This window comes from Lynx canadensis, chromosome D3 (assembly GCF_007474595.2).
Source record: "Lynx canadensis isolate LIC74 chromosome D3, mLynCan4.pri.v2, whole genome shotgun sequence".
Classification (NCBI taxonomy): Eukaryota; Metazoa; Chordata; class Mammalia; order Carnivora; family Felidae; genus Lynx; species Lynx canadensis.
The window spans coordinates 74217383-74231367 of record NC_044314.2 but is presented as its reverse complement, the minus strand read 5'-3'; the positions used below and the strand labels follow the sequence as shown (position 1 = coordinate 74231367).

The following is a 13985-nucleotide window of genomic DNA, read 5'->3' as shown; positions in this document are numbered from 1 at the left end:
CAGAGCACATTATGTGTGAGGTCCAGTTGGCTTTCTCCGGGCAGTGTGAGGTTGCAAAGTACCCAGGACCTGAATCCTAGGTTGTCATGGCTCTCTGTCTCCAGTCTCACAGTTTGGTCTTGCCCAAACCAAACCTAATCACAGCTTGTACTGAGGCTTTCCAAAGCATCCACTGAATTTCCACAGAATTCCTCTTTACGTTCATATTTCATCAGTGTGTATGGTGTTCAAGGATGTAGTCACAATGACAAGTACAACTGGCACACACAGGTTTGGGCCAAACACCAGTGACTCAAAAGGATGGCTGCCAAAGTGCAGGACACTGGCTGCCTGCTGTTCTGGAGCATTCGGCCGGCACGCTTTATCGTGAGAACAGAGCACGCCCATTCATCCAGTGAGCATTGGTGACGGGGGTAAAAGGGTTAGAGCTTGCTTAGAGGACCAAGATTTCTACAAGTTCGTAAATGACTCTGCATTTCATTGATCACAACAGCTTCTTTGAAAAAATGGTAGCATGTGCACACGTGAGACACTTCTGTGCTGGGGAAACAGGACTCTGTGTGTTGGGTTCTTTGCAGCCACTCCACAGCTACCGGGCCTCAGGCCATTGGATTAGCTTATCCATGTCCCCCCAGCCTGCCTGACCGGCCTGGCACAGGCAGACCCACAGCGAGTCTCCTCTTAAAAGTAGCCCCCCTTTCTTTGCCTCTTCCTAGCTCCCTGCTTATTTCGGAGCCAGAGTCTGAGCAGATGGGGGAAGGACCAAGGTTGGGTGCACAGTGTCCCCAGCTGCAGAGAGGCCCCAACAAATGGCTCTACCCCAGCTAGGCAGCCTCTCAGCCTTAGGGCACTGAAGACGGCCAGGGAGGCCCTTCCCTATGGCCCTGTACTGTCCTGTGGCTCTAGATGCCCTCAGCCTTCTAGCCCACAGCTGCTAAGGCTGACGAGATGAGATGTGATAGCATCGCCTGAGGAACACTGACTCAGGAGGAAATCAGGCCAGAGATTTCTGAGCCAAGAGTAAATAAATAAATAAAAATGAAAAGGTTCCACATACAAGGAGGAGGGAGGCACAGATGTGCAGGGAAGACATGTGGCCTTTACTAAAAGCCGAGTGGAAGGGGTTGCTGCCTGGGGTGGAGCCTGGCTCCCGGTTTCCATAGGGAAGGTAACTGCTGACTTTTAGTCAGGCCCGTGGGCTGGGTAAAGACTCTGATTTAACCACTCTGGGTCTCTTGCCCTGCAATTTCCTGCCTCTGAGTGTGGAATCCCAAGATCCTACCCCCCACTCCAGCTACCACCCCCCCAGGCCAGACCCTCTCTGCTGAGGGCTCTATGGACCAGGCAAGTGCATAGCTCCTTCCCCGAGCCCCTTCTGCCTCCGTGCAGCTCCTTTTTTTTTTTTTTTTTTTTTAAATCTTTCTCACCTGAAAGGTGAGCACCACCCTTTTTCTTCCTTGCCCTTCCCCACAGCCTGCTTCCCAAGCCTTCTGAACTCACGTAGGCCTGCAGGCTGTGAGTCTGGGGCCCCTGCAGGTCACTCTCAGTGGCTGGCACTGGTCCTCCCATCTATGCCGGGCGAGCCCTAGGAGTCTCTAAGTCTGCGGTAGCCTCTGACCCTGTTGATGAAGTTCTCAAAAAGCAGAGCCTGAGATGGCAATTCTTGGGCATGTGACTGGTCCAGGGAGCAGGTTCCGGAGACAGGGAAACAGGACAGGGCCAGGCAGGGAACCAGGCAAAGGTGTGGTTTCAGCCACCTTCTTGGTGTGGTCTGATCCCAGGGAGCTGTGGAGCCTAAATGAAATCAAGGCTGTCCCACCTTGAGGGACAGGACAGGGCCTCCCAGGGCCCAAGGCTCTTTTCCAGCAAGGGGTGCAGCTGTGAGCAGGCAACACTGATGTGGTAGGGGACAGTGTGCCGGCAGGAAAGGGGATCTGGGGGCATATGTGGCATGTGTCTACTGCATGCTCTGCTCTGCAGCCCTCTGTCCCCTGCCCCCACTCCTTCTGACAGAACCCAGTGCCTCAGGTCAGGGCTAGGCCTGGCTGGCCTCAGAGGAGCCCTCTGTCTGAAATCCAGCCACCAGCCTCCAACCCCCCAGCCCCTCACTGGGACTGCCACAGTGACCTCTCAGGCACCCTTGCTCTCTCCTGGCCCCTGCACTCTGTGCTCCCCCAGCAGCCAGGGGGATCCTTGTCAGACTGTAAGACAGAGCATCTCTCCTGTGCTCAAAACCTTCCCACAGCTGGCCATCTTAGTTCTGAGCCAGAGTCTGAGTCCTCCCAGGGCCCCAGGGCTCTGTGACCCTGCATCTCCCCCCGCCCTGCCGTGCCCCCTCCACTTTCCACACTGGGTGCACTGGCCCTCCTGCTGTCCCTTGAGTATCACCCACAATCTCAACTCCGGGCCTCTGCACTGGCTGTTCCCTCCACCTGGAACACTCTTTGTCCAGAAAGCCAATCCATTCTTTCCCCAAATGGCTCAGATGTCCCCAACTCAAGAAGCCTCCCTTGCGCATTCTATTTATGACTCCCCAAACATCCCACAACACTGTGTTTTCTACCAGGGCACACAGCTTCCTTACCGTGTTTACTGCACCCCCTTGCCCCCATCACACTTACCCCGCTCCCCATTCACACTTGTGAATGCTGGCTTCGCAGGGCAGGGATGTTGGTCTGTGTGCCAGTGATGTGTCCTACAGGCCCAGGAGTACCCAGCAGGAAGCAGGTGCTAATAAATCCACCCCAGCCCTTTGTACTGAATGAGGGAGGGGCCAACTCATCACAGGGAGGGGACAGCCAGGGACTTCTGGGAAGTCTTCTGGAAAGGCCCTGGGCCTCCCCCAGATGGACACGGTAGATGTGTGGCCACCTCCCACCTAGTCTTGGCCAACCCTGATACTGCTCTGCCTCTGAGCCCTCAGCCCAGATGTCCCTTCATCTGGTAAGCCCATCAGAACTGGGCTTCCGTTGCTGCCACCGGAAACTTGCCCCCACCCTGACTCCATCCCTCCCTCAAGCCCCTGAGGCCCCTTCACAAACCCTGGTCCTCACCCTTGGCCTCCCCACCCAGCTCCAGCCTTTCTGTGCCAGTGACAGAACACAGCCTGGGGTTGCAGCTCTTCCTCTGCCCCAGTCCTCAACAGCCACAGTGGCCATACCCCCACACCCCCTCCACACCGGTCCTCCACCCCTCGCCCGCCCCAGGAGAGCCCCAGAACAGCCAGCAAGACAAGACGAACACACCCAGAAACTCAGGCCACGTAGGAACTGAGCCCAGTTGAGGAGCTGGAGGAGCTAGGGCAGGGATGGTGGGTGCAGTGTGGCTGTGGGGCTTCCTGGAGGAGGCGGGTGGGGTTGGGGCCTCAGACAGCGCCATCAGTGTTTTTGCGCCCTCTTCCCTGCCATGAGGTGGGGCAGGGCTGGGGATGTGCGTGCATACGTGCGTGGCGTTATCATAGAGGAAATCAATGCCTGGCACTGGCCCAGTGTTTAAGGGAAATGAATAGATTTTGGCCGAGGACAAAGAGAGTTTGATTAATCAAAAATTGGATAATGGAGGCAACACTCTAATTATTTTTCTTCCCAGCATTTTATCGAGAAATATGTTTGCACAGCATATCAGAGGTAACAGAGTGGGTGAGGGGGGGGTGACCATGCTGGAGGAAAGCCCAGCCTGGGGACAGGGCCACCGCACCCCACATGTGCTGATGTGGAGGCTGGCTGGCTGGTCCTGGTGGTTACTCCATGGGGCCACAGGAAGCAAGAGGGGACACGTGGTGCAGGCCTGAGGCTGCACACAGCTGGGGCAGCTTGGGTCACAGCAAAAGGGGTGGGCAGGGTTGCTTGCTGACATGGTGGCCAGGGGGAGTGGAGGTGCGGCACCACCAGCTCAGGTCACCGGGACCTCCTGCAGGGTGAAGGCTGCGGGTGTCAAGTACTCCAACCCATGGTCAAGGAGGGTCTTTGGAAGTCCCTTTGGGCAGTTTGGAGCAGTTTCCCATGTTCACCTTGGTGAGCTGCCCTGTGGCTGAGGTCAGACAGGACGACCGGGCCCCACAGGACCCTCTCATAGCCCTCCTTTGTCACTCACCTCCTCCTCCTGCACTGTCCCCACCACTACAACACCATTTCTGTGGTCACCCAGTCTCCTAATTCCAGGCAGCCTTCTTGGAGCTCAGCATGAGGCTCACTAAATTGCTCATTCATTCATTCAGGGTGCAGAAAGAGGCTGCCATGGGAAGAGACATGCATAGGGTCCTGGGTTGCCTGTTAGACTCAGGAGGCTGGTGGAGGAAGCACTGAAGAGGAGACGAGTCCTCACCTAATCTGGGGGGTCAGAGTCGGTGTCCGGGAGAAGAGAGAGATGAAGGAGAGACGAAGGATGAGCTGAAGCTTCTAGGCAAGAGTGAGGGTGTAGTGGGCGGGGTCAGCCAGTCCTTGGAAAACACATCTGAGTCTAAATCCTCCCTCCAATACCCACCATGGACATCACTCGTCAACCATGACCACTTTCCCTCTGAGTCATAACATAGCCCCAGAATCCTTCTCAACACTCTGTGCTTTGGACAGTCACTCCAGAGTTGGTACAAGAAATGAAAACTATCTATACCCTTGACCAAGGCCAATTTAAAGGTGAGGACACTAGACCCAGACAGTGAAGAGGCTTCACCAGCGTCAGCATTACAGGCAGAGCTGGGACTAGAACCCAGGTCTCCTGATTTCCTCTCCAGTGCTTTCCCCCCTGCACCAAGCGGCTCTGCTGAGCTGGTCTTGGGGCACAGGCCATAGAAAGGCCATTCAGCCATCACATGGTCACTGCAGACACTGTGTTCCTTTCCTACCACCAGGATCTAGTCTTGCTCTCTTACAACAGTTTCCTATGGACATGCCCCTATTTGTCATGACCATATGAAACCTCTACGTCTGACCAAGGACTTACCAGGTCATACCATGTCACTGAGGGGCCAGGTGTCAAACTGAGGCATCTGATTTCCAGTGGCAGGGACCCATGCCTATAATGGCAGCATGAGAAGTGAGGCACTCACCTGCCTTGGCTTGTGAGCGAACCACAGTCGGGCCTCACTGGTGTACAGCCAGTGGTGTCCACCTATAGGTGATTTGTGTTTGTTGGCCAAACCTTAAGGCCAAAGACACACCTCTTGGGATCCAAAGGCACAACCTCTTGGGATCAGAGGGTTGAGCTGGAGCACTGGTTCTCCAGTGTGAGGACTATAGCCACTAGGAAGCCCAGCCCTCTGCATGCACGTGGCTCAAAAGATCATGTTAGCCCTGACCACTTGTCAGTATTCATTTCCCCCTTGAACAGCCATTTCTTGAGGCCCTACTATGGCCAGGCCAGGCTCTGGGGCTGGATTCTCAGTGGCAAACAGCCGATGAAGGTCTTGACCTTACAGAGCTTACATTCAGATCCAGGAGAGAGATAGTATATAAAATAAATAAAACAGGTAATAGGTTATATTGTGATGAGTGCTAAGGAGAGAAATAGAGGCAATTACCCATTTGGGAAAGCCACCCCATCTTCCCACATCTCAGTCTCCTTGACTATGAGGACAAAACTGAGGTAAAAATCAGCCCCTTCTTGGAGGAGTTGGTAGTGGAAAGATAAAGTGAGCCTCTGCCCTTCGAAGGCACTAGCTCACTGTAATCCACAGCAGGTTCTGCTGCTGTCCTCGTGAATGCCTATGTCTGGGCTCTGGGGGAAATGTGCATAACTGAGCCTACTGTCCTCTGCTCCATCACCACAACCTTGACCTCCCTGGCTCACAGGGGCATAGAGCCTTGCTGAGGGGGTCAGGGCTCAGATCCTGGAACCCTGCCTGCAAAGCTCTCCATTCCAGAGGTTGGGGAGGGCTATTCAGTTGGGGCAGGGTCTCTTTCTGAAACGTTTGCTCTGACCACTGTCTGCACAGCCAGGAGAGGCACAGCCGGCCTGGACAAACCCTCGGGGAAGGGTGTGTTTCTGGCTAGAGGCTGCTGGAAGGAATGCTGGGCTTGACACTGTTTGTAAGGCCTCTCCCTGCACCGTGGTTTTTAACAGTCTCGCTTCTTAGCACTTTTTGATGGATTCTCCAGGGATGTCTCTAAAAGAGAGTTATACCTTAATTTAGAAGCAAATAACTCAAAACTCTGTGATATACCAGGTTCCTTTGGAAAAGGGATGAACTCAAGGAAGCCATTGTTGTATGAAGCCAACTGCGTGCCAACAGGACTGCCCAGCCCTCAGCCCTTGAACCGTGCCTCCCTCCCGAGGTTAAGGGACAGAGGGGGAGGAAGCAACACTCACAGGAGGCCAGAGTGAGGCTTGCAGGCTGGCTCCGACTGACCCTAGTGGCCCCAAGTGCCAAACACAGCCCGTGTGCCCAACTGCCCAAGGGAGAAGGGGGAACATGGTGGCAGGCCCGTGGAACTGCCCTCCCAGTGCCATGACCAGGCTTCATGGGCAAGCACTTGGGCAGTCAGTCAGGGCCCCATGCCTCGTGTGATGCTCTACTGTCTTGAAATGTTTAATAACTTTTACCAAGGGCCCACAAATCATATAGCTGGTCCTACCCCTGTTGCTCAGTCCCCATGCACTCCACGCATACCTCAGGGTTTGCCTCAGAGGCCCCGCTCTCCTGAGAACACCCTCTTCCACAGTCTTCATCCACTCCACGTGGCCACTCCACTCCACTCCACGTGGCCATCATGATTGTGCTCCCACCTCACTTGCTGGTCAATCCTTCTCAATCTCTTTTCTGGAAGCTCCTTCTCGGCTCATGCTCTGAGAGGTGAAGGCCCTGAGGCCTGACCCAGCCCCTCTGGTCCCACCTACCCTTGATCCTCAAGTGACCTTGGCCAGTCCCTGGCTTCCCATACACCTGGTGCCAAGGACTCCGGGTTTCTACCCCCAGCCTCGCTCGCCCCTCTGACTCACCCGTCACTCTCCATGGCACTGTGCCAATGGCCCCTCCATGCAAAGGGACCCCCTGACCCTCTCCCATCCCCCTCCCATTTAATTTGGTTCTCTTCACAGCACCTACCTTACCTGGCATTCAGTTACCCAGGTGTTGTGTCAGCCTCTCTGAGACTACTGTGAGCACCATGAGAGCAGACGCTGCATCTGTCCTGCTCCTTGCCATATCCCTGTGCCTGGCACAGTGCCTAGTACTCAGCAGGTTCTGGTAAATATTAGCCAAAGGAATGAATGAATGTGCGAACCATTTCTGTTTCCTCGGGCTCTGTACGGAGGGCTGACATCTCCCATGTGCTCCAGGAGCCATCAGATGGTCCCTGTGGTTAGTCCCTGTCAGCTCACTACCACGAGCATCTTCCCTGCCAGTGTGGATGCGTGTAAGGGGCCAGACACACGGGGAGGTCCCATGCAGGGATAGGGACAGGGCAGGGAACTCTTGGCTCTGTTTATGGATGAAGACAAAGAAGCTCAGTCAGCACAGGGTTGGGCCAGGGATGATAGGGCCAGGGCCTGACCCAGGTCTTTGGAGGCCTCAACTGGAGGGCCCCCCGAACCTGCTTTGGGGCATCTGGGCCTTTCCACGTCAATCCCCGGTCTGCCTAAGCTGTCCGGCCACTGCTCTGGGGCTGATCCTCAGCATCTGCCATGATGCCCCTATCCATTTCCTTTTGCCCTCTTTCCTGCCAACCACAGCGCCTGCAGGCCTGTGTCTGGAGGCTCAGTTACCCCAGGTTTCCTTCCTGGGGTTGTGGGAGAGCAGTATGCTAATCTTCTTCTTCCAGAGTTCTTGCAAGCCCAGCCATGGTCAGCAGCAGTGAGAACATCCTATACCCACACAGCATTTTAGGTCTTCCGAGTGCTAGCAAGAGACAGGATAGGGCTGCCTCATCCTCACATCCAGGGACGGAAGGCACGGCACACACTGCCATCACATGTATGTACGCATGAGAAAAACACACAGAAAAACACGCTGTTCAGGCTACACCCCGAGTCTCAGGCCAGCCCTCCCACCATTCAGTCGTCCATCCCACTGGCCTCTTACAGGGACTCTAGGCAGGGGCCTCTTACAGGGGCTCTTGCCAAGTCCACCTGGTTACCCAGAAGTTCCTGAAATCACCCTAGAAGCTTCTGAGATCTGGACCAAGGAATTCCTGAGACTCCACGAAACAAAAGAGCTGAGAGGTTGGGCACAGAGAGAAGAATCCATTCCATATCCCAAATCTAGCATCCCACAGACTCCTGCCAGAGTCAGAATGTGGCCTGGCAACAGGCACAAGAGTGAACTGGTTCTATCCCTCTTGGCATAATCTGCACCCCTATGAGGGCAGGCAGGCCCTGCTCTCACTGCAGCAACATGGGCTTCAGCCAAAAGCTGAAAGTGAGTGTGTGTGTGAGGAGTTTGGGGGGGGGGGGTGAATGCCACATACATGAGTAACAAACAGCCCCTTCAGAGGGAGAGCAAAAACATCCCCGGGTATGAGCAAGTGAGCAGATCTAGGGCAGAAAGTGACACTGGCCTTCCAAGGAGGAGGGACTATGTCTTATTTGCCTCCTGTCTCAGAAAATCAATGTCTGTTAGAGGGACACACAAGAGTTTTAAACCAAATGGCAGTGTCTTGTCCCTGGAGCACGAGGAACGTTGAAGGCACACCACTTCAACTGAACATGGCCAGGCCTTCCCATTCAATCAGCCCCTAAATGGAGACTCCCAAGCCTCCCTGTTACAGTTCACAAACATCCACGCCCCAAAGGGGCAGAGTCTCCAACTAAATATCATTCTCCATCCTGGCTAGGAAGGGGGCCAGGCTGTTGGTGACCCAGTACCCTGGCCTTGCCCATGAGACAAGGTGCCTGGAAGGGCAGTCTAGGCTGCAAGGAGACCCCAGAGTCTTTCAAGCTCTTCCCCAAGCCCACCCCAGCTCCTAGGTCACAGAGCTACTCCCTTTTACAGATGAAGAAACTGTGGCCTACCTGGAATAGCCACAACTAACAAGCAGTGGGATGTTCCATTTCCCCAGCTCCTTTAGCTCCTGTGCACCTCTCATCCACCTTTCCCGCCACACCACCTATGTCTTCCCGAGCACATCCTGTGCTCCTTCCAGACCCAACTGCCTGAGTGCCCTCTCTGTGGTTTGTTCCACTTTCTTCCCTCTGCCCACAATGCCCACCCCATATGTGCTCATGTCCTTCAAGCTCCAGTTCAAATGTCACTTTGCCCACAGGCCCATCTGACCCCAGCCCAGACCTCATCTCTAAGGTCCCTCCAGAGGCCCTGGCACCCACACTCAGGGTTGGGAGACATTTCTCCCCTGTGGGGTGGTGCGTCGGTCTCAGGAGGGCAGGCCTAGTCCACTCCTACCTCACCGCCAGGCTCTGGGGGAGCAAATGCTCAGTAAATATTTGTTTAATCGAATTTGGCCAAGGAGCCTCCTCTAGACAGAGCCCAAGGCAGCAGGACTTACTCCCCAGAGCAGGGAAATCACTTGGGCAGAAGGGAGTCCATCGGGGGCTGGGATGCCTCACCAAAACAGGCAGACCTCGCCTACCAGGCGGGTCCCTCCATCCTGAGACAGGGACTCTAGGGAACCCTGGTCTCCGCACTGCCTTCTTCTCTCTTGTAACAGAGATCCTCAATTCTCGGCCTAGGCGGAGTCCTGCCATCATCACCAAGGCAGGCTCAGCACCGCCCTGCAGGCAGAGCCCCCGTGGATCTCCCGCAGGATACAGAGCCCCAGCCCCGAGGCCCTCACACCCCTCCCCCCAAACACCCCAACACCCCCACCACCTTTTAAGGGAAAAAAATATTGAGCCAGGAACATATCACAATCGCAGCAGGTCGATACTCATCTCTTGCTCTAAATGCTTCCAAAAGAACCTGCTCTCTGCAAGACCGGTGACGGAAAACTGCGAGCCACTCGGCCCCGGGCCCAGGCCTCCGGGGCCCTCTCCTTCGTTTCAGCCAAGGCCACAGGTCGGCGCTCCTGCGGCCCGGGGTCGCCTCCTCCCCGCTCCCCTGGGAGGGAGACCCCGCCTCAGCGCCTCTCCGGCAGGTCTCCTGGCCCCGGCTCCGCACGGGCGGCTTTTTTTTTGGGGGGGGGGGGCGACGCGGCATCCTCGGCAGCCCTTGCCCACCTCCCGGGCCCGCGGCCACCCCCCCCTGCCGGCTCCTCGGCCCAGTGGTGCCCCTTCCCAGCACCTGCCCAGCCCGTGGTCTCCCCCTGTCCACCTCGCAGGCATCCCCACCCTGGTCCCCCCCACCCCGGCCGGGCATCCCTTTCGCTGCTCCCCGGCGCCCCCCGCCCAGGCGGATCCCTAGCACAAAGGCCCGGGTGGGGCCCCGGGTGGGGGTGGGGTGGACGCCCCAGTCGCGTCCCCGGCCCCCCGAGGTTCAGCGTGTGCCCCGGCCGCGGGTCCGCTCACTCACCTCCGGGCCGCCGCACGGTGCATCGGCCGAGCTGCTCCGGGTGGGGCGGGGCGGGGCGGCGAGCGCGGGCCGCGGCGCCCTCGTTCCGCACTACGCGGGCGGCGGCACCCGCGCGGGGACGTGACCGGACCGCGGGCGGCGCACACCCTCCGGCCGGCTAGGCTCCCTCCGCCCGCTCTCCCGCGCCGCCCGCCGCCCGCCGCCCGCCCGCGGGTCCGCCCGCCCCGCGCAGCGCTGCCGCCGGCAGGGGGCGGAGCCGCGAGCGCAGCGCGTTGCCAGGCCAACCGCGGGCGGGGGTGCCGCGCGCCCGCCGGTGACCACGCGCTGGGCGCCACCGCCCCGCCACGAGCGCCGGCTCTCTTCCCATTGGGCAAAAACGGCTGACCGATGCATATGAGGCCCAATGGCAACGGGCAGGGGTGGAGCCACGGCTCCGCGCGCGCCGCAGTCCCGCACGAGCTGGCGCTGCCCGCACAGGCGTCCCCAGGACCTGGTTGCGCGAAGGCACGGCTCCGAGCTAGCAGAACTGCTTCTCAAAGAGCCAGAGACAGAGCTTAAGAGTGGCGGAAGGCCCGGGCCCCCGCTCGCCTCCCCCAGTTTGTATTCGAACCTAGCTTGGCACTAAACTCCGCCACCTTGGGCAACCAACTGACCTCTCTGAGCCTGTTTTGCAAAGTGGGGCTAGTGGCACCTGCTTCCCTGAATTGTCGCGACCAACCGCTGGAACGTGTGCAAGGCTATGAGGCTATTCAAACCCTAAAGGTTTACACCAATGAGGTTAGTGCAGCGATGGGAGGGACATTAGTCATCTTTGCTGCTTGCTACCCCAGCGTGAAGGGGCTTTTTAAAGGGTCCCTGGCAATCCTGGCCATAGAAGGTTGCCTGGAAAAGGAGGAGAGGAGGAAGGGTCCAGGATGTGTCCCTTAGATCAGAGAGGCAGGAGGGAGCCAGCCAGCTCAGTTAAGGCCAGGACCCCCGCCGCCTTTTAGAAGCTTGTGGAAGGTAGAAGGCATCCAACCGGCAGCAAAATGTACCTGAGCCAGTCTGCCAAATTCTTTCAATTTCCGGGGAGGCCCATCTGTGGGCCTCAACGCCAGGAGTCCCTCACTCCTGTGCTTAAAAGACTTGGGCCAGAGAACCAAGATATTAATGCCACTCCTTGTCTTTTCCATCATTGTAACTTGAAGCTTAGTGTATTCTAGAACATCCCTGGTGAAATGCAGATTGTCCTAGGAACACCTTCCTTATCAATTTACACCCTCATGGTCACATTGCAAGGATCACCCAACACCTGGCAGGAGCACTGGAATTGATCATTGGCAAGGGCGGATTGGGTGGTCATCCCAGTCCAGGTTTGTGGTTTGAAGGCAGGGGCGTGGGTCCCATTCTGCAGGCTGGACGCTGTAGCATTGCAACATTATCCCATAACGTTTCTGGGAATGTTTCCTCTGCTTTTTGAGATGGAGACTGTTGGACTACATATCCTGTGACATGACATGCCCACCTGTGAAGAAGTTGCCCAGACTCTCAGGGACAGGACAGATGTTGGTGATGGGCATCCCGAGGTGAACCTAGACCTGGCACAGCGCTGGCTGGAGGTGATCAGTTAGAACTAAAGGTGGCCAAAATTGTGGGGCTCCTCTGGGTGCATGCCCTCAAACCCCCAGCCTGGATCAGGCTGGGCCCCTGCCCGCAGGACCACTCAGAGGCCAATGGATGTGATACCAGGAAGACGATTGGCACAGGCCCTGCCCTGATGTGGATCAGAGGTGAGAGGAGGTGAGGGTGAAGCACAGACCCAGCTCTGTTGCCTGTACACCCTTGGGTGAGTTATTTCACCTGGATGAGCCTCAGTTTCCTTTTCTGTCAAAGGGGACACTAATAGACTGTCCTTAGTGATTCTGAGGGGAAGTGCATGTAGGCACATGTTTAGAGATGGGTGAGGGCAGTTTCTGTTGTAGGACTGGGGTCAGAATTGAGCTGTTTGCAGAGGCAAACTAGATGTTAGTGTAGATGACCCTCTACAGCAGTCCGGACATGAGATCGGAGCTAGCCCATGAAGCAGCCCAGTGGAGCTGGCTGCTACCTCCCTCACCTGACCCTAGGGGCCACTAATGATTGTAATCCTTCATACAGCAATTATTTGTTGATGACCTCCTCTGCACAGACACAGTTCTAGGATTTAGACAGGCCCGACCCTGCCTGTGGACCTCCCTGTCTGTGGGGCAGTAATCCACCATTACTCTTGCCTCACGGAGGAGAGCCCTCCCCAGAACCCTGGGCACACATGCAGGGGGAGAACTGGGCACTGGGACAGCAGAATGGAGGTGGCCTGTGACCTGGGACAGGAGAGAAGCATGTTCCAAGGTGGGGGATGTGCTGGATGTGAAGGAGCTATGATGATTGGAGGAACCCATGGGAGACCAGCATGGCTGGAGCCAGCAAGCAGGTGTGGGTGCCAGAATACAAAGCTGGAGTGGAGCTGGGGACAGTTGAACCGGGCCAGTGGCCCTTATGCAAGATTGGGGATGTTGACCTAAGAACCACCGGAGAGTTTTAAGATTAGCTTTTTATTTTGTTTTAATTTTTAATTTTTGTTTATTCATTTATTTTATTTTAGAAAGAGCATGAGTTGGGGAGAGGGAGAGAGAGAGGGGGGGAATCTTAAGTAGGCTCCATGCTCAGCATAAAGCCCAATGCAGGGCTCGATCCCATGACCCTGGGATCGTGACTGAACTGAAATTAAGAGTCGGACCCTCAATTGTGCCACCCAGGTGCCTCTAGCTTTTAATGTCTTTATTTTTTTTTAAATTGTTTTAAGTGTATTTATTTATTTTGAGAGAGAAAGAGAGAGCATGAGCAGGGGAAGGGCTGAGAGAGAGGGAGAGAAAGAATCCCAATCAGGCTCCTCACTGTCAATGCAGGGCCAGGTGTGGGGCTTGAACCCACAAACCGCGACATCATGACCTGAGCTGAAGCCAAGAGCCAGATGCTCAACCTACTGAGCCACCCAGGTGCCCCCATTTTTTTTTTTGAGAGAGGGAGAGAGAGAGAGAGAGAGAGAGAGAGAGAGAGAGAGAACAAGCAGTAGAGGGAGAGAGAGAGAAATCTCAAGCAGGCTCCACACCCAGCGTGGAGCCTGATGTGAGGCTCAATCCTATGACCCTGAGATCATGATCTGAACCGAAACCAAGAGACGCTTAACTGACTGAGCCACCCAGGCACCTGAGATGGTGTAGGTTGTCTTAATATGCAGAATCAAATAACAAAAATGTCAACTATTCATCCCAGAGAAAATAAGAAAGCAGAGATTCTGCATGAAGCTGAGTTCAGCATAGGGCTGCAGCATCACTGAGCGACAGTGTGTCAGGAGAGGGCCATGTGGTGGCTGCAGCCATGACAAAGAGCTGGCCCTGGCAGGGGGGGCAGAGTGGGGAGGGTGGGGGCCAAGGAAGAGGCCCCCATGAGAAGAGGTGCTGGAGGAAGGGTGGTGCTTGCTAAGCACATGAAGGACCAGTGGGAGAGGTAGCCGGGAAACCAGCAAGTAGAGGGTCCTGGAGCCTCAGGAAGAGTGTCTTGAGAGGTA

General features: G+C 56.2%; 2 protein-coding genes across 2 annotated transcripts in view; one reads left to right on the top strand and one right to left on the bottom strand.

Moving 5' to 3' along the window:
* GNAZ (G protein subunit alpha z) overlaps nucleotides 1-10579 on the bottom strand; it is a 52893-nt gene extending 42314 nt beyond the window's left edge. Inside the window, exon 1 of the mRNA XM_030336462.1 lies at nucleotides 10400-10579. The gene's annotated coding sequence lies outside the window, so the exon portion shown is untranslated. The remainder of the gene's footprint in view (nucleotides 1-10399) is intronic.
* The window catches only part of RSPH14 (radial spoke head 14 homolog), a 79439-nt gene that overhangs the window by 57178 nt on the left and 8276 nt on the right, over nucleotides 1-13985 (top strand). The gene's annotated exons all lie outside the window — the stretch shown is intronic.